At 37.3% G+C, this 21,424-nt stretch overlaps 1 protein-coding gene across 9 annotated transcripts in view; it reads right to left on the bottom strand.

Annotated features, from left to right (window-relative positions):
- Window positions 1-21,424, bottom strand: part of CTNND2 (catenin delta 2) — an 883,391-nt gene that overhangs the window by 560,860 nt on the left and 301,107 nt on the right. The gene's annotated exons all lie outside the window — the stretch shown is intronic.

Raw genomic sequence — 21,424 nt, 5'->3', positions numbered from 1 at the left:
AGTTTATACCATAGTCCTGGGACCCACCAGCTGCAGGGCCTTGAATAAGTTATTAAATCTTTCTAAATATCAGTTTCATTATCTTTAAAATGGGTTTAGAGTACTTATTTCATAAATTTGAAGTGAGGATTAAATGAGAAATTGTCTGTGAAAAATTAACCTCTCTGCCATGTTTGGCAGATGGCCAGCACCCAACAGATATTAATACTCCTGTCACCAAAAGCGTAACCTTTAATAAAGAAACAATTCATTTTTCTATCATTTGGAATATTATGCTTATTTCCTATTGGTCTTCTAGCTGCCTCTACTATACTAATTTGATCCTCATATTAATTACATACTGTATGTTGAAGAAAAATAACGCTCAAACCTACACTTCTTTATGCTTTAAATTCCATCCGAACGGCAATGATCCTGATTCTACAGTCTAATTACCAAGTGAATAACCTTTGAGATATCTGCTATATCACCTTAAAAAATAGCCAGTTGAACTAATGAAGAATGCTTCTACAAGCTGTCTGAAACCCATAGTTAAAGGAGTAACCTGAATGACAAATGGTTTAATCAGCACATCAAGGATCTTAGCTCTTCCAACCACAGGATTTTTGTATCATATTTTAATCTTTATGTTTTATTTTTCCATATACTTAAGATTTTTAATAAATATAATTATAGCAAATCATGCATTGTAACTAAAAATTTCCAGAAAAGTTTTTACAATGTCACATTTAACTTCTTTTAAGAAATGTTATCTGCACAGTTATGTTTTGAGGATGGGAAAACAGTAATGCTGAAATACTGCAGAATAAGAAAGGGGTCAGTTTGGGAAAACTCAAACTCCCAATATTGCAGAAATTTGTCCTTCCAGAAAAGATGAGTTTATTGAATGTGCTACCTTGGGACACTCTTGGGTGAGACCTTTAAAAAGTAGGATTTACATATATTAAAAATATCCTTGCTCTTTTCCAGAGGAGCAGATCTTTTTTCTGTTGAAGTTATTTCAGGGATCTAAGTAAGAGATGCTTTACAAATGAGAGCTCAACTTTTCCCTTGAAAGTGCTAAAACTGAGGAAGCGTGTTGTTGTTGGAGCTCAAGTTTTTATTCTTGTATATTCTGAAGGGCAGTAAAGATTATTCATAAGGAATGAACACCAAGACTTCTGCTGAAAGTATTGTGTGCATCTAACCTCTCCTTCCCCTCCCCGTGAGTTCTACTGCTTATTTTTGGCAGTTCTTTTCCACAAAAAATACCCAAGTTCTAGAAGATTTTTCATTTCCGGGCTTTATGACAAAATATTTTATCTTAAATCTGTGTAACAGGAAATCATCTCATATCTTTGAGTTGATAACACCTTGAAAACATAATACTTAAAGACCATACAGAGCTCCTCATAGGTAGAGGGCAACATTATTTGTATTATCTAAAGTACTTTCATTTGCAGCATGGTCGCATATGTTACCAGTAGTCCAATATGGCAAGACAGGCAGCCATCTGAGTCAGGATTCATAAAGCTTCTTGGGCTTCTGCTCAGACAGACCTGCCCCTGGGTGTGCTTGCTGAAGGCTGTGGTCTCACGATGTCTTCTTCACACCCGCCCTATGAGAGGGAGGTGACAGCAGACACTTTTCATGCAAGCTGCCTTCCAAACATACAGTCACAATTTCACAATTGCCAGTGCTCTTCGTCACTCCGTGTAGATCTATTTTTCCATCTGGCATCGTTTTCCTTCTGTCTGAAAGACTTCCTTTAATATTTCTTGCGATGTGGTTCTTTCAATGATGAATTCTTTTGGCTTCACATGCCTAACAAGAATCTTTGTTTTGTCCTCATTTTTGAAAGGCATTTTTGTTCCACTGTCCTCTCACTTGCATTGTTTCTGACCAAAAAAACTATAGTATTGGTTATCTTTGTTTCTTTGTATACATGGTGTCATTTTTCTCTGCCTCCTTTTAAGATTTTCTCTTTATCACTGGTGCTGAACAATTTGATTATGAAGTTCCCTGGTGTACTATTCTTCATGTATCTTATGCTTAGGGCTCATTAGGCTTCTTGGATCTGTGGATTTATTGTTTCCATCAAGTCTGGAAATTTTTCAGGCATTAATTCTTCAAACTTTTTCTTCTCTTCCCCACTATCTCCTCTCCTTCAGTGACTATAATTAAGAATATATTAGGTCACTTAGACTTGTCTCACAATTCATGGAATCTTTTCCATTTTAAAAAACACTTTTTTCTCTTTGTGTTTCATTTTGGATAGTTTCTATTGGTGTCTTCAAGTTAACCCATCTTGTCTTCCGCGACATCTAATCCACCCTCAACCCTGTCAAGTCTATTTCTATCGCAGACATTGATGAATCAAACATCTCTAGAAGTTTCACTTGAGTCTTTTTTATATGTTTAATGTCTCTACCTTTTTGAACATATGGAATACACACATAAAAAGCATTTTAACGTCTTGATTAGCTAATTCTAGCATCTGTGTCAGCTTCAACTGATTGATTTTTCTTCTTAGTATGAGCCACATTTCCGCTCCTCCACATACGTCACGGTGATCTTTGATAGCACATAAAACATTCTGAATCTTACCTTGTTGTGTTCTGGGTATCTTCATATTCCTACATATATCTTAAGCTCTGCTCTCAGGCACAGTTAAGGTACTTGGAGGCAACATGATACATTTGAGGCTGGCATTTAGGATTCATTAGGGGGAAAAGAACAGCATTTAGTCTAGGGCTAATTACTCCACACTTCCTAGGCAGACGCTTCTGAGTACTCTACTCTACGTCCTATGAATTATGGGGTTTCCCAGTTTGGCTGGTGGGTACAGGCACAAATTCCTGGCTCTGGTGTGAACACCAGCTACTATTTCCTCCCATCCTTTCAGATGGTTCATTCCCTGCTCCCTGGAGGTTTTCTTACATACAGGCTGCTCAGTTCTCTGCCAAATAGTAGAAGGGGACCTTCTGCAGATCTTGAGTGTTCTGTCTCTGAGCAGCGATCACCTTTCTTCTGTTTTGTCCTTCAAATTCTAGCCACTTTTACCTCCCTGGACTCTCAGCACTGTCTCGCCAATTCAAAGAGTCCTCTGGGCTCTGAATGGGCCCCCCTTTCTGCACTGTTGTGGGGAAACTCTCTCAAGGCAGGAAGCTGGGCAATTGTTGGGCTCACTTGATTTGTTTTGTGTTTCTTAAGAACCATGCTCCTTCATTGCCTAAAGTTCAATGTCTTGAAAATTTTTGTTTTACACTGTATACATTTTTGTTCCTGTTTCAGAAAGGAAAGTGTTTCTGGGCCCTGTTACTTTATCTGAGCTGAAAGCTAGAAGGTGTTTTAAGAATTAACAATTTTTCCCCTCATGCCTGATTTGTAAACGCATATTTTCCACTGTATTTAAAAATTCACACTAAATGAACTCCTAACCAGTTAAGTACTTACATTTTTACACATTTTCTTTAATGTTGTTCACAATTAGGGTACTAAAAATAGAGGCTACTTTAGGTTACTGGTTGCTTTTTTTTGCACAATGATTTTTTAATTGAATTGACATTTTCTTTATTAAGGAAACTGAATCAATGTATTGCCTTTTTAAAATGTCTATTCAATAAATGTTTACCTTTGTCATTGTATGTATGAAACAAGCAAGTAATTAAGTGAATTTTCCCTCCGTGCATCACTAAGAAGCACACAGTAAATGTTAAGGTCCTCGAGGAGCAAGGACGTTTCACTTTTTCATCTAAAATCCTATATTTTATTACTACAACACAAAGCATAACAACATTGGAGGCCAAAATTTTTATTGACCACTTACTATTGAAAGCTTAATTACTGGGACAGTGTATCAGGTGGAGATTTTGCCTGCTGGGTTGCCAGTGTGTCTAGTGCCTAGAGCAGTCCTGATGCACAGTAGGTGCCCAATAAATATCTGTTAAATGAATGTATCTACACCCAGCTCAGTGCTTTAAGTGTATTACCTTGTGTAAACATCATCAAACTGCTATTTCCTAGGTTCCGTTTTCTCCTATCTTTACAAAAATGTTAAAGTAATTAAGGTGAAAGGATTAGCCTGAGCCAGGAGAGAAATTCTTCCTTCCAAAGCAGGAAAGAGAATGAGATCAAGGATGGTGTTTTAGGAGATCTGGATATAGAGAAGCGGAATGTTGAAGGAACGCATTAATATGCGATGGTCTAAATATTCCCAATACTTTCAACTCTTTTGTTTTGGAGACCTTAGCAGTCCGTTAATACAGAGGACATACGATGCCAATGTAAAGCATGAAGTTCATTAACATTCATATTAAGACTCGTTATTTAAATAATTTTTATTTCTATGAACTCTGGAGATCACGTTCTAAAATGCCTTACTGCAGGTAGCTTATATTACAACCATTTCCTACCTTACCTCAACCCAAGGGCCTAAGGCTCATAGGGAGGGCTGTTCTTGCCACAGCACATCCTTGGGGGCAGGAACTCTCAGGACCTAAGAGTTGGTCCTGCTGTGGTATTATGGTTGGAATTAAAAACTGACCTTGGAATTGGGAACTAGAAGAGCTGCAATTGAGATTCTCAAACTGGGGACTCTCCTGTGGCTTAAATGCTCTATAGTATCATCTAGGGCATCGTCACAACAGTGAATGGGCTTCTGTTCCACTGGGGGTACTTAAACCATGGTGTGCATGGAAAGATGACATCCTCCAGTTCTCACTCAGTTTGATGTTTGGAGGGAGGATAGACCTCTGAGGACTGAATAATTCTCTAGGTTTCTTAGAGACTTTGAAGTGGAAGAACATTCAAGAGAGGGATGTTGCTAATAAGGCCAGGTGGGTACCCAAGAAATCAACTGGAAAAATAAAGGCATGAATTTGCAATACTGGTTGTAAGTGTATACGTGGTATTAAATTAATTCACTGAGGGGCTAGTCCGGTGGCTGAATGGTTAAGTTCGTGTGCTCCACTTCAGCGGCCCATGGCTTCATCAGTTTGGATCCTGGACACAGACCTAGCACTGCTCATCAAGGCATGCTGGGGCTGCATCCCACATAGCAGAACCAGAAGGACCTACAACTAGAATATACCACTATGTAGTGGGGGGCTTTGGGGAGAAGAAGAAGAAAAAAACAGAAGATTGACAACACTTTAGCTGAGGTGCCAATCTTTAAAAAAAAATTAATTCACTAAAGGTGAGACTATAAATAAAGGTGAGAAGAAGCATGAAGAAAGATCTTTGAAGGTTATCTGGATTTGGAGGGCATAAGGAACAAGAGAAGCCAGTAAAATAAATGGAAGAATAGTTATGGAGCAAAACACCACTAGTCTGGCCTGCTGGGCAGTTTCAGTGGAGAAATGGTGATGTAAATCAGGCTACAAAAAATGATATGACACAAAAGCAGAGGAAACAAAAGCAAAAATAGACAAGTAGGATTACACCAAACTAAAAAGCTTCCTTTCCTTTTGGCAAAGGAAACAGCCAACAAAGTGAAAAGGCAACCTATGGAATGGGAGAAAATATTTAAAGGAGTTAATTTCCAAAACACATAAGGAACTCATACAACTCAACAGTAAAACAAACAAAAAATAATTTAAAAGTAGGCGAAGTACTTGAATAGACATTTCTCCAAAGAAGATATGCAAATCACCAACAGGTATATGAAAAGCTGCTCAGCACCACTAATCATTAGGGAAATGCAAATCAAAACCACAATGAGAAATCACCACACAGCTATTATATATTTAAAATACATAGTATTTTAAATACATAGCTGTTAGGACAGCTATTATATATTTTTTTAAAAAAAGATAAGTATTGGCAAGGATGTGGAGAAATTGGAACCCTTGTGCACTGTTGGTGGAAATGTAAAATGGTGCAACCACTATGTAAAACAGTATGGAGTGTCCTCAAAAAATTAAAAATAGAACTCCCATATGGTCTAGCAATCCTACTCCTGCATATATATCCAAAAGAATTGAAATCAGGATCTAGAAGAGCTAGCTGCACTCCCACGTTCATTGCAGTATTATTCACGATAGCCAAGATCTGGAAACAACTTAAATGTCCAACAGACAAATGGATAAAGAAAATGTAGTATACACATACACTAGAATGTTATTCAGCCTTAGTAAGGAAAGAAACTGTACCATTTGCAACAACAAGGAAGGGCCACAAAGACATTAGGCTAAGTGAAATAAGTCAGTTATAGAGGGACAAAAATTGCATAATTCTACTTATATGAGGTATCTAAAATAGTCAAACTTATAAGAAGCAGAAAATAGGATGGTGATTGCCATGGGCTAGGGAAGGGAGAAATGGGGAATTGTTCAATGAGTATAAAGTTTCAGTTATACAAGACGAACAATTTCTAGAGCTCTTCCATACAACAGAGTACCTACAGTTAATAATATTGTGCTGTGCACTTAAAAATTTAAGAGGGTAGATGTCATATTAAGTGTTCTTATCACCAAAAAAAAAAAAAAGCAAAGAGACATGAGGAAAGTTTTGGAGTTGATGGATATGCTTATTACTTTGATTGTGGTGATGGTATTGGGGGTATACGTATCTGTCCAACTTCATCAAATACATTAAATATAGGCAGTCTTTTGTCTATCAATTATATTTAAACACGAGTGTTAAAAAAATACCCAAAAACCATGGTTAAGAAACCGTCCAGATAAATTGAGATTTCATAGGAATTAAGAATAGTGGATGGATTAGAGAGGACACACTGTGGTAAAGGAAGTTTTAAGAAAAATCGAAGTAGTGTTAAAGAACCTAAATCTCCCCACTATATGGAAACATTCTTGTTTTAGAGATTACAAAAATTTATAAAAGTAGCAGATATATGATGCCAAAGTTCATTAAAATTTACTAAGGGCCGGATTTTAAATTATTTTCACTCCTAGAATAGCACACCATTGAGTCATATATTAGGATTACAAGAAAAATTATCATTTAGTTTTATAACTTTTCCTAAAGAGTCTAAATTAATCATTACTTTGGCTTAATCGAATGGGGTTTATTACATATCCTTATAAGAATAAAAGCATGTAAAGTCTCTTGAGGGGGCTTAGCTAACTCAGTATAAAAACTAAGATCAGAAAAAACATACTTAAAGTTTCATTAATTCCTTCAATAAATATTTTACTTACCATTGTGACATAGTATCAGTTGGCATCATACAAGCTAGACTTGAGGAAATGGGAAACTTTAGACTGAACAGTGAATTAAGTAAAAATAGATTTGCCATGATTTTACTAATATGAGAAGATGGAAAAGAGACTAAACAGAAGCAGAGGACGGAGAAGATAGACGAGATGCGAGATAGCGGAAGACAAGATGTCTTCTACAGTGTAGATCTGATTGCTAGAATCCAATGACTTAAGATTCAAGCTGACCATGTCAACTAGAGAAAGTGGGAAGGAGGACCCAAAACATATCTTGAGACTGCACGTGGACCATACATGCTCAGATATCGTGGCATTTTTGTCAGCCTCTCCTGTAGGAGAAAAGCATACTGAGGACTGGCATCTACCCAGAGACAAAATGGAAGTCTTGTGCAAAATATTCACGTATCCTAATGGAAGCAGCTAAGTGGTAGGCATGAGGGTGAAGAGCAGAAAGGAGCATGGGATTTGAGAGGTTTAGTCATGGGAGTGAAGGCTCCATGGTTCTCCTCCGTGAGGCCTCAAAGACAACTCGTTCCTCCTGCTGGCTCAAGTTTGATGAGAAAGGAAAGTCCAATAATGAGCGACAGAAGGTCTAAGTTCCTTTATTGGCAATCTGTTCTGATCTCCACTCCTCAAGAGTGTATAACACTCTTGTAGTGTATTACCTGTGTTTCAATGATAATCAGTTTTTACCTTTGTTCTTGTACTTTCTGTATTTTATCATGATTATCTGTTCTAATGTTTATATCCTTCCAGACTGTGAATTTCTTAAGGAAGGGATTAGGTCCTAACTTACCATTTTATCTGTGAGCAAAATGCCTGATATATAATTGGAGCTAAGTAAATGTTTATGAATGAGAGACCCAAGATGCTGGTATCAAGCTTCCTGGAAGGGAATGGACACGTTGTTTGTTATGAAATAATTTTCATTCAAAGACGGTATTTCATGATGACAAGTGAAGGTGAGAATATTCCTGTAGTACTTAAGAAAATCAACAGTTCTGTGAAATGTCTTCATCATCATGTTATTCTCAGAATTCAGTACACTGATCAATTGTAAGAATAAAAATGTGCAACTCTTACTTGAAAGAGCTCTTAAAGGTTTAGGAGATGTTTCTTTTGTTTAAATTTCCCCTTCTTCACTTTTTTTCCCTTCAAATCAGTGCCTGTCTGTATGTGTGTGTGTGTGTATATATATATATATATATATTTAGTATAAAATATATAAATATATAAAATAATATATATAATTTAATAGACATCTATATTTCTAACTGTATAAGGGAAAATGACTGTCAATTGTTTTTCAATCAAATTGTACTTGCACAAATTGAAATGGGTCAAATATTTGTCAAGTTTATCTGAAAAACACCAGTAATCCCTGTCTTCTCATTTCCTCTTCTTCAGAGGCAAGAGCTTTTAACTCCTGTTTCTGATTCATATGTCCATCTCTATTAACTTCCTGATAGTCATTCCTGAATTGTCAGTGATAGACCTCATCCACTGATTTCCTATAATGGCAGACAAGGATTCAGCTCCATTTGCTCCTCTGCCATCACGCACATACACATCTTCCATCTTCTCCCATGTTCCCCATATAGTCAAACTGTAATTTTAGGTAGAACAACATCATAGTATAATTTCTTTAACATCAATATGCAACAATTTGGCTTCCTTAAGTGAATGGTTCATCTTTTTTGCTGTCATTGTGCATTTGTTCAGTTGTCTATGTACCTATCATGAATCCAACCAAAAACTTCCCTTGATTTCCATCAACTTCTCTCAACACTATCAAACACAGGAAATCACATATCAGTTTCATCCACTGAAGCAATCTGTTCTGGTGCCTTCCAACCTGCTCTAATCTGGCCTGGCTGCCCTGTTTGCACAGCTCTCATCCTGGGACCTCCCTTCCTCTCCATGCTGGGGATTCCCTTTGTCCCTCTCTTATGTGGATTCCCTTTTTCCTAGAATTGTCATCTTCTTTGTTTTCCTACATTATTTCCTTTTCTGGTGGAAAATGTCTTTTGAGAGGGAGTGAATGGGAGGCAGTTTTTGGAGACCTTGCATGTCTACTACATTTTTATTCTACTCTCAGACTTAGTCCTATGGCTGGGTACAGAAGTGGAGAATTCTAGCTTGGAAGTAAATTTTCCCCTGGAGTTTTGAGATAGCTTCATTATCTTCTGTCTTCCAGTGTTGCTGCTGAGAAGTGTGAAACATTCTGAGTTCTTATCATTTTTGTATGAAATTTGCCTTTACTTTCTCCCAAAAAACTTGTTGCATCTTCCCTTGGTCCTAGTTTTCTGAAATTTATTTTTTCTGATTTTTCCCCCTAAATCCCCCAAGTATATAGTTGTATATTTTAGTTGTGGGTCCTTCTAGCTGTGGTACGTTCTGAACTTTTATTGTGATGTGTCTTGATATAAATTTATTCTTAGACAGTTTCTGGACCTTTAGTGAGACCTTTAAATCTAGAAACATATTGTTCACTTCTAGGCAATTCTATAATTCTATTGAAAAAAATAATACTATTCTCTTCATTTTCTAATTTTCTTTAACTCATCATTCAGATATTAAAATCTACATCAGTTCCCTAAGTTTCTTCTTTAAATATTTTTTCTCTTCCAGTTTTCCATCTCTCTATCTTTTAATTTTACTTTCTGGAAAGTTTCCTCAATTTCATCATGTAAGTTTCTAACAAGTGGTTCATTGTTGTTATTATATTTGCAATTTCTAAGACCAGGTTTTTGTTCTCTGAATATTCCTTTTCATTATCATCCAGTATTCATTTTATGCATGTGAAATCATCTCTTTTCTTTCTCAGTGATGTTAATGTTATCTTCTTCTCTCTGCATAGTTCCTATTTTACAACTATTTCCTATTTGTTTTAGAATCTATCTTTCATGTTATAGGCTTTTTGAAACATCTCAAGTTCCCTGGCAGTCTGCTCTTGTTTGAATGGCGGGTAGAGAGCAGATCAGACTCTTGATGTCAGCGGGGCTTGTTAGCTGCGCTTTCCAGGAAAACCACTGGGGGTGTCCATACAGAACTCCCAGAGAAGACTCTCCCAAGCTCCAGCTGTGACTGTTCACATTTGACTGTCCTTGTTCCAAAAACTGTGTAGGGCTAGAGGCTGGCGGCAGGGTGAAAGGGAGGGGCTCAAAATTTGGTAAGTAAATTTCACTTACTCCCACTCCCAACTTTCAATACCCAACTTTTAACACTCTTCCTTGCGGTCTCTGAGTTAAGACTCTAATTTCATCCCCTCCAGAAAATAAACTTCTAGTCTCTGCCAGTATGGAGGAGGAACAGTCCTCCAGCTGTGTATGGTGGGGTCAGAGATTTGGGAGTCGAATTGATTTTTTTTCCCAAACTGATATTTAAATAGATTTTCAGCCAATCTCCTCCTTGTGACTGTACTTCATGCCCCACATCCCAACTCCTACAAATCTTTAAAAGACTTTCCTTATAAGTTAGAGTATGTTTTTACTTCTCCTACAGCTTAGAATTCCATTTTCTTGGGTGTGATGAGTCATTTCCAATTTTTGTATCTACGTGGTAAGTATATCAAGTATATCAAATTTTATTAGTTCTAAGACATAACATTTTTTACACTTTAATATCTCTGGGTTTACTATCTCTCAAATTGGGATGACATATTTGATAGCATGTGATAGTTCATTGTTTTCTTCATGTCCTCTCAAATTTGGTGAAATACGATTCTTTATTCACCCATTTTCTAGGTTTATAGGGTTGTCCCTTTTAAAAAGCTGTATTGCCATGTTGGCAAGGGAGCAAGAGTTAATGCAAGAGTTGAATTCTTACTTGGAGTTCAGGTCGTTTTCTAAAAGAACTTGGGACCCTCAGAGCAAAGGAGGACATGTCAGAGTATAGTGACCCTAAAGTGCCCCTGGTCTTTGTACCATCTGCTGAATGTCCTGAGCTAGGATGCTCTAATTTGCACAGGCTGGTCCTCTCGATTATCTACATATCCCATACAAAGGGGTTGGTCTGATTCCAAGTTAGGAAGGCTTAAAGAATAACTGAAGTTACTGTATCCTCTGTTTCTAGAATTTGGGTCCATACCTAGTTTCATTTTGAGCAAACCCCTGGGTAATAAACAAAGCAATCATTCTCTAGGCCTGGGACCTTTACAGGAGCATTTTAACAACTCACCCTTCCTGGGGACCGATGCTCTGCCTCTCTAGACTATCTGTGTGCCTCCTGCAGGCTTCATTTGATGGTTGCTTGGCCTGTATGATGAACCATCCACCCAATATATACGTCTTCTCCACCCTGACCTCTTCCCTCTTCCCTGCCTAAGATTGCCCACTGCCTAATATCTCCTTGCCTCTTGCTGGAGTCTCAGAACACTATCTATTTCATCCCAAAGCTTGCTACAGCCTCCAAATTTCGTTCACTCTCCCCATGTCTTGCCCATCCTTTCTGCAGATGTGACCTGGTTCTTAGAAGCACCAACTACTTCTATGTAAAATGAGAGAATGAAACGTCATTGCTATTTCTCTTCTGGCTCTAAGATTCAATAATTTTAGGTAATCTGACTTAGTGACTCTGCTTGCAATACTGGAGCAAAATGACTATTCAGGGGTTTTGAAATATTTTATTATAAAGTGAATTCCGGTCATTATCATTGTATAAACACTGCTCTTCTGCTCAGATGTGCTTCTACCTGGGAGAGGATCAGAGCCCAGGAATGTTCTCTCTCCTCTGGCTTGAGTCTCTGCAGGAAAGATCAAAGACTAGTTTTCCATTATGCAGATGAGTTTTTGCTCCCTAGTGTCCCTCATCTCTGCAGCCATCAAGGATTTGTACTATCAAGTAATCCTGGGTGACCTTTTTTCTCACATCACTTTTAATTCCCCTTCCACATGAATGAATTGACTTCATAGCCACAAACTCTTGGCAATGTTAATTTCATCCCACTAAGCCATGTTGCAAAGGCAAATCTGAAGGGAAAGTGGCACAAATGACAGGATAATAATAGGAAGCGCACAGCAAAGTGTCCAACAAGTCTGGAAAGAACAAGCTGTGATGTCAAGATGGAATGGAACAAATCACTGTCAACTGTAAAGCTGTAGACCTCACTGATGAGTCAAAAACTATAGCAACGAGCTGTCCATGAAAGTTTACAAAGCTGACAGATTAATGTTTTAAACAGCCACGATGTCATCCTGGGTCACCTGGCAAGACAGCAGATGACAGGAATCAGCATCCAGAAGTGGAATCATACGCATCTTTCCAGGACAGGTTCAATAAAATAAAAATATAACGAAATACCTCTTTCTGATCAATTCCTTCAATATATTGGATTCCATCTGCTTTGCTCTTGCCAAATGCCTTGTTATCCAAATAAAGCATGTTTACCACAGTTTATTTAATTCATCCAAATGGCAGGACTCCATGAAATAAAGAAGGCCACATTTCTTCGTAGTCTAAAGTGATGTAAAAATCCATCAGACTTGATAAAAAATTTAGTGATACTACCATATTGGTGACTCTTAACTATATCATGACAATCTCTAGAACTTTTTTTAATGCCTGGTACAAAACCCAGAACTTCAGAATAAAAACTTACAGGTGATGGGGCCCTGACATGTATAGTTTGAAAATTTTCTACTAGTGATTTTTATGCCCACACCTGCTTGGGAATGACTATTTTATTTATGACAATAGTCGACAATAATGGCAGTCAATATTTTAAGTATTTACTTTCCATGGATCAAACTCTGCTAAATGCTTTAAATGAATTAACTTGTTCATTCCTCACACTGATCCAAAGAGGCAAGCATTTTATTTTCTGAGACATCCCAAATTCAAAGACATTAAGTGGCTTCCCCAAAGATTAGCTAGAAGTCTAATTCAAACTAACTGTTCAGAATGCCACTCCCTCAAAACTCATGGACTATTTATTCTCACAGTTTTAATGGAGCTATAGAACCAGGAACAATACAGCCAAAATAATAACACAAATTTCCTTAATGAAGAATGACTACAGCTCACCATTTCATGCTGTTTTATTTTAGTTTTCCTTGCCTTCCTAGAAACAAAATATTGTAATTATGTCCAATCATAGGAAGAATTATACTGATAGTACTGTTCAAGTCCACACTACAAGTGAAATACTTCTAATAATGCCCCTTAACTTTTAAGAGTACCACTGCCAATTTCAGAAACACCTAATGAGGGCAATGATGTGGGGAGGAGTTATACTTCAACATCCTTACCTATGTTTACACTGTAGTGGAGAAACCAGCTGTCCAATATTTAAAGGGTGAAAGAGGAACTACCAGATCTCTTGGCTCAGCCAAGATCAATGGCTTGCATTCTCTCAAATGGACTGTGCGTGTCCTCACTCTGCACCCACTGCTCTGAATATCCACTTTCTCTTGCCCACTCTTCCCTTGTTCCTCAAGTTGAGGGAAAATGTCTTGCCTTTCAATTTTATGGTGATCTCAACACTGCCTCATTTAATTACCACCTGTTCTATACATCCATTCCCGACCTCACCCTCACTCTTCCTACACCTGAGAAGAAATGACCACCACTCATATAGAACTAACAATACTGTATTGAACTCACTTAATTACATGCCCGTCTTCTCTCTTAGAACATACATGCCATGATGGCAGGGCCCATGCCCTTGCCTTATCACCTTCTCACCTAGCACAGAGTGCACTCAATAAACAATGAATGGATGGACGGGTGGATGATTTAATGTATGACCTCAACAAACAACATTTGGATCAATATAAGAAAGTGTGCAATACTGTGTATGCCTAGAGGAAACTCACTAAATGCATCTGATAAAATGTAAAAGATGAGGTTAAATTACTTTTGTGCCACTTCCCATGCAAAATTTCTATGATCTTTTACCATGAATTGCTCTCTCTCCCCTTATATGTCTTTTGTACAATTAACTAGAATTATAGGATAAGAATTATAGAAATAATTCTGTTCAGAACAGAAATGTTTGAGTGACAAAAGGCCAAGTTTATCCTTTCTCATTCAGTGCTCCTTGTTGAAATTTAAATAGCTAAATACTCATACCAGTGAAATAATTATATATGCTCTCATCACCAAATACCATCAGCATTTAACTTGACCTTTTGTCCGCGTTTTACTTTGTTGGCCTCTTTTTCGTTCCTGGAACAAACTCTTATTATGGTTTCAACACACCCCTCTCCGTCTTTCCTTCCCAGCTCTCTGGTTGCTCCTCTTCTCTATGGGGGCCTCTTATTCTCTTAAGCCAACATCCTCCTTGGGATTCTTTCAAATTTCTATTTTCTCACAGTTTGAATAATCTCATCCATTCCCACAGCTTCAATAACCAAAAATGGTATATATCTTACTGTCCACTGACGTCCACTGTGGAGAACCCAGAGATTCATGTCCAAAACTGGAATCTCAGTATTCAACCTGCAAATCTGCTCCCACTCCTCTGTTTTCCTATCTCAGTAAATGGCACCATCAAGTTGCCTAATTCCCAAATTTGTGTATCATTCTGGACTTTGTCCTCTCTAGATATCCACTAAAAAACATCATTAAATACCACTGTGATACTGTGATTTACAATAAATATATAGTTGGCCTTTATTTCCATTTCTGTCATGGAGCTCCTAAAGTACTTAGAATTTTCTAAGAGATGAAAGTGACAAAGGTGTCTTTTGTTGTGTTAAGGAGTAATTTTTGGAAAGCACCCAGGGATGGGGGCTGATTGTCAGCAGAACCAACCATGTGATTAGAGGATTGGAACTTTCAGTCTCATCTCCCTAACCTCTGGTTGGGGGAAAGGAGCTGTAGGTTGAATCAATCACCAGTGGCCAATGATTTAATCAATCATGCCTATGTAATAAATTCCCCATAAAATTTCAAAAGGATGTGATTCGGAGAGCTTCCAGGTTGGTGAACATCTGGAGATATGGGGAGAATGGTGCCGTGGGAGAGAGCATGGCAGCTCCCTGCCCTTCCCCCATACCTTGCCCCATGCATCTTTTCCATCTGGCTGTTCCTAAGTTATACCCTTTTATTTATTTATTTTTCATTGTAAGGAAATTTTTTTTTTATTGAGGTCATAATGGTCTATAACATTGTGTAATTTCAGGTGTACATTATTGTTTACCAGTTTCTGTATAGACTGCATTGTGCTCACCTTCAATAGTCTAATTTTGAGGAACACAGATGCAAAAATCCTCAACCAAAATATTGGCAAACCAAATATAGAAATACATTAAAAGGATCATATATCCTTTTATAATAAACCAATAATCTAGTAAGTAAAATGTTTTCTCTGAGTTCTGTGAGCTGTTCTAGCAAATTAATCAAACCCAAGGAGAGGGTCATTGGAACCTGCAGTCTAAAGCCAGATGGTTGGTTACAACCAAAGGTGACAACCTGGACTTGCCACTGGAATCAGAAGGGTGTGTTTGGAAGAAGTCTTGTAAGACTTAGTCCTTAACCTATGAGATTTGACATTATCTCCAGGTAGACAGTGTCAGAATTGAGTTGCATTGTAGGACACCCAGCTGGTGTCAGAGAATTGCTTGGTATGGGGAAAAAAATCCCAAGATAGAATTGAGAATAGAGTCTTAACCATCAATTCCAGCTCTGATCTGTCCACTATGTCCACTGATACTACTCCAATTCTGGCCATCAATATCTCTTGCTCAGAGCCCTGAACTCATTATCCTAATTAGAGTGTGTGCCTTTGTTCATGTCTGCTTTCAATCTGTTCTCCATAATATAGCCAAAATTATCTTTAAAAAATTAACAAATGTGATTCCTTTATTCATCTACTTAATACCTTTCAGTGACTCCTTATTTCCTAAGGATAAAAATAAATAGTTCTGAACATTTAACCCTTCAATGGCTCAATACTTTATAACATTAAAGGAAATATTCCTTACAACGAGCATCATCATGTCTCCCTTAAGTCTTGGTATTCATTTGAGGAATTGAATGTGTTGAGTAAATCTGATTGGTTGTCCCTACTCATATTTTTCTTTTGTTTATACAAAGACATAGATTCTTGCAAGTTAATATATAGTGTTATTAATTTGAAATTACAGACATAACCTAAAACAATTAACTAAAACTTAATCCTGTCACCACATTTTCTTCCAAACTTGATTGTTTAATTACAATTAAATAATTAGTGTGCTAATTACAACCCAGTTACTCTCACATCCAAAGATATTCTCTCTTTGCTTATCCACCAAGAAATGTAAGTAAGACTTTTCAGAGAAGGAAGAACACTTCTCTGATTTTGAGAACAGCATCAGGAGATATTTGCTTTCTATTGATCTAGCCCCCAAATATCTTACCAAACTGTGAAATTCATATTTTAAAATAACTTAATTGTAAAATTGACATTCTCATATGCTTTTATGCTATATCATTTTCATGGCAAAATATTCAATTTTCCCACAATTTAACATCTTACTAATATAAAATTCTCTAATGATTTTTCCTGGTAGCACTAGGAGAACTGAGTATTATAAGTATTTCAGGATGAAGAGATGTCTCAAGTCTCTTCAGTGGCTCCAAAATTCCCAGAGAGTTCTTTCATTAGATCTCTTGAAATCAGAATTTGTCCCCAACAATATGGTGGTATTGTCACTTAATTTCTCTTATATACTACAATATCAGATTTCTCCGGTACACAAATGAAATGCAAAAGGAACACTGCCTTCTCACTAACAGCACCTATAGGTGGGAATTGAGCCATTCATGCTTACTTGTCTGGCAGCAAACCACAAGTTCCAATTATTTTGAAGTTATTATTCTTATTATGTTTGGCTTCAAGGCAAGGACACTGCTACATCTTTCATCCAAATCTCTAGCATCCACCACATAGTAGGTGCCAAATAAACATTTACGGGATGAATGAATAAAAGAACAGTAGCACAACAGATATTTATGTGCAAAGCATTCTGCAAGGTCCTGAATAACAGATAGGAGAGGCATGGGTACAAAATTAGTTCAGGTATAGATCCTGTGATGGTCAATTTTATGTGTCATCTTGACTCAGCTAAGGGATGCCAAGAGAGCTGGTAAAAGGTTATTTCTCACTTTGTCTCTGAGGGTGTTTCTGGAGGAGTTTGGCAATTGAGTCAGTAGACTAATAAGATCACTCTCACCAATGCGGGTGGGCATCATTTAACCCATTGAGAGCTGGAATAGACAAAAGGCAGAGGAAGGAAGACTTTGCTTTCTCTGTTTGGGCTGGCACATCCATCTTATCCTGCCCTTAGACACTGGTATTCCTGGTTCTCCAGGCCTTTGGACTCAGACCTTCGGACTCAGATTGGAATTTATACCATTGACGCCTGTGGTTCTTAGGTCTTTAAGTTTGTACTGAAACTACACCACCAGCTTCCCTGGCCCTCCAGCTTACAGATGGCAGACTGCAGGATGTCTCATCCCCTAAAACCACCTGACCCTGACCCTCATAATAAATCTCTTTTTATATATCTATTTATATATCCTATTGGTTCTGTTTCTCTGGAGAACTCTAATATAGATCTTGTTGATAGTTTTAAGTCTAGTAAAAGAGTTGAAATGTGTACATCATTAACTAGAATACAAAGTAAAATGCTAAATTGTGATGAGAAAGATATAAGGAATTTCAAAGACTACATTCAGTTAGAGAAGATGGAAGGGGGTGGAGACAAAGAAGAAATCAAGGACAATGGCACATGCTGAGGTAGCATCTGAGATGAACAACGAGAGGTTACTACTTGACCATGTGAAAGGGTGGAGGAAAAGCATCACAGATGGAAGGAATAGAATGAATTAAGGCACAGAATACGCAAATATTGAATGTGTGTGTATGTGTTTCAGGGAGTAATCAGAGTTCAGTTTGATGGGAGTGTAGGGCCAGATTGAACATCAGGCAAACTAGATAGGAAGTTTTGACTTAAGTAAAAGGTTAATATTCAACAATGATTCTGATTTTCCTCATTTACTGAATGTGATGCAACATCTCATCTATTTCCATACTCCAAGTAAGAAACCCTTTGAAATTTTATTGAGCTCACTTGTCTCATTGACAAGAAAATACTTAATAAAATTTAACTGTTTTTTGACATCTGAAAGTCAATAGTGTTAACATTTATCTTGTACTACATTATAAGGATATTGCACTGCAAGGATGTTAGTTTGCCTGTCCCTAAATGTCCCTGTCAACTGCAGAGCTTTTCCATAATTAGGTGGACACAGTAAAGTCCTCTGGGGTTGTGAACACAGATAGCTATTGGCTCCTACAACCAAAGAAATAGACTCATTTCTCTTCTGCTTCATTTATATTGTTGACATTTCTTTCTGGTGATTTTTTTTGTATACCTTTCAGAGCTCCTGTTCCTCATTGCCTCCAGAGTGGTTTTTAATTGCTAATGTCACATCTATTATTGATTGAGGGGCCTGAGGTTACAAAAGGCTGACATCAGGTAAGATGGTGTTATTTTTATTATAATGATACCCTAATATAATAGCATAATTGTTTTACTATTTGTATAATAACAGCTGTATTGTCACTGTAATAATTTTACCTTCAAATGACCCAGTGAAGGTATTATATGATGGATTTGGAATATAATGGATGAAATATAACCCATTTGTGTAAAGAGGAGGGAACTGACAATCAGAGAGGTTAAATGAATAATTCAAGATTACTCACAGTGACAGCCAACCCAGTGGTCTTCCCTATTCTGGATAAGGTATGTAATGTGCACATGTGTGTCAACACTTTTGTTTCATCTGTGAAATATATTTCTCCACTCCTTAGGTAGTAATATATTCAAACTATGAATCTTCTCATATTAACTTGTTTGAATCCAAATGGGACAACAGGATCTGAATCTACTTCTCATTTCTTATAATACTATGCATTCGATTAAAAAAACACCGTCTTTACTAAAGCAGCTTCATGACTTGAACATTTCAGTGTGATCCATGCTCAGATCAACTTCAAAAGACTGAATTTAAACCTATCTTCAAGCTGTGAATGTTGTAGTTTCTTCTATTTTCTTTTTCTTTTTCCTTTTTAAAATTCCTCTGCTGGGAATGAACTAAGTACAGCCTAACAAGGAATATATCCATATTTGCATCCTGATAATCAAACAAGAACTTGTAGGAAAGTAGCATTGATAAACGTACCACTGTTGAAATAGTTTACATATGTCAGAGAAAAATGAACTGTGACCAATAAATTCCTTCCATAGTCAAGATCCTTCCACATCTCCCCAGTATGGGGAAGTGTCTTAATGGATGTACGTTATCAAGTTTGCAGGCTTATTCTCAGTCATAAAGAATAGTGTACCAGATGCTCCTGGTACACTGAATTTGTCACACCATAGACAAGCTAATATCATTATGTGAGACCACAGGGGAAAAAATAAAAGATCCACATTTAATCCATATTAACTACCAGGAGACTCATCAAGGCAGTTGGGCTAGCTCATGATGCAGCAGCTTCTAGCAAATTAGCAGCCCATAACAACCTAGTTATAATGAGCTGCAAGATCTTACACCATAAGCTCAATCCCATTAAAGTGAATTCAAGTACATGAATTCATGTACAGAGTATAACCTTAACATCTGTCTGTGCTTAGCCAATATTTTGTTTATGCCTTTTTAGGAACAGCCAAATTATCCCCGTGTCCTCTGATACTAGGGACTGTAATTTCCATCAACTGCAATTTTACCTGATAGAGAGGGCAGATCTGATCAACATCAGCCTCCCTGGCTGCAGCGCTGGGGAGCAAGCTGCTCACGATTCCAGCAGCTGTTTTGTACATATTAGGACAATTTTCTCCCAAACAATTTCCCCTTCTTATTCAAGTGGGGAAAGCAATAGCCTCATCAGAAATTAAATAGTCAACAAGACACGTGTATCTAATAAATATTGCAGAACTTGTATTTAGTCAAACCAAATGAATTAAATCATATCCTACTAAACTCGGCATGGAGAACCTTTCTATTTTAATAAACTTAGGCCATTTTCCCCCCTATAAAAGCAACGCCTTTCTTCTCTTCCCATAGTGGAGTGAATACTCTTCAGGGATTCAGGAAATAATAATATCACTATTATAATAATTATTATTTCTGTTTTTCATACGAGGAAACAGAAGAATATATTACTCATGGTTAACTGTTTTCCAAGTGAAGAAAACAGACACAATATATAGTTTAAGGCATTTTCATAGAGATTTATGTATAGGATGAATAAATACTTAGGCGAACAATCTAACTTGCCTCTTCTTGTTCCATCTTAAACTGTTGTTGTACATGAATTACTGGGCAGTGTTTTCAAAATTCACATCCCTCCTCCTACCTCCAGAAACCTTAGCATGCAGCAAAATGTCTGCTGCAAACATCATTATGGGTTTTCTAGACTTTTACACATCCAAACTGCATCTAGTTCTAATCAATCTAGATATAGTTCCTTAAAAGTCTCACAGAATTTCCTATGTGGATGGGATTTAGAAGGTCATTTAACTCATCATCCATCCTTCTTGAAGAGTCAGCCTCTCAGACAGTCCCTGCCTGAAAGCTACCAGGGACAGCAACTCAAACTCCGATGCATACCATTCCACTGAAGTATAGCTCTTGTTGTCAAAACCATAATACGCCTTCTTATAAAAATCTAATAGTTGATTCTGATCCTGACTTCTGATCCAGTTCTGTCTTCTGATTCACCAAAGCATTACATTGACATTTTCGATGATACAATACACCACCCAATATTTGAAAACCGCATCTTTTCTTCTGTGATTTAAACAAGGGCAGTTCGGAGGTCTCATCCCTGTTTTTAGAGGTCTCATCATTCTGGCCACACCTCTGCATTCTCTCTCATTTGTTGATACCCCTCCCGCCAACCTTAATTCAAAATACTCAACATTTCACACATTATCCCAAATATAGTCTGAAAAGTGTCAAGTACTTAAGAAGCATCACTTGTCTTGTAGCAGTGAAATTGACTTCCATTAATATAACCTAAGATTGCATTAGCTTTCTTAACCTTGACAAAGAGTCGGCTCACAGGGAATTTGAATTCAATTAAAGCTCTAGTACTTTTTTGTAAACTGCTGCCAACCAGACTCCCATACACGATGCGCCTCTGCAGTTGATACATTTGACCCTACAGACAAGGCTGGACATGTATCCCAAATTTTCAACTTTTTGTTTTTCTCTCTTATTTTTTCAGCATTTTACATTCGTCTTGAAATCTAATCCTATATTAAATG

This window comes from Equus przewalskii, chromosome 20 (assembly GCF_037783145.1).
Source record: "Equus przewalskii isolate Varuska chromosome 20, EquPr2, whole genome shotgun sequence".
Lineage (NCBI taxonomy): Eukaryota > Metazoa > Chordata > Mammalia > Perissodactyla > Equidae > Equus > Equus przewalskii.
Note: the sequence above shows the minus strand (reverse complement) of the source record. Positions and strands in the feature narration are given on the sequence as shown.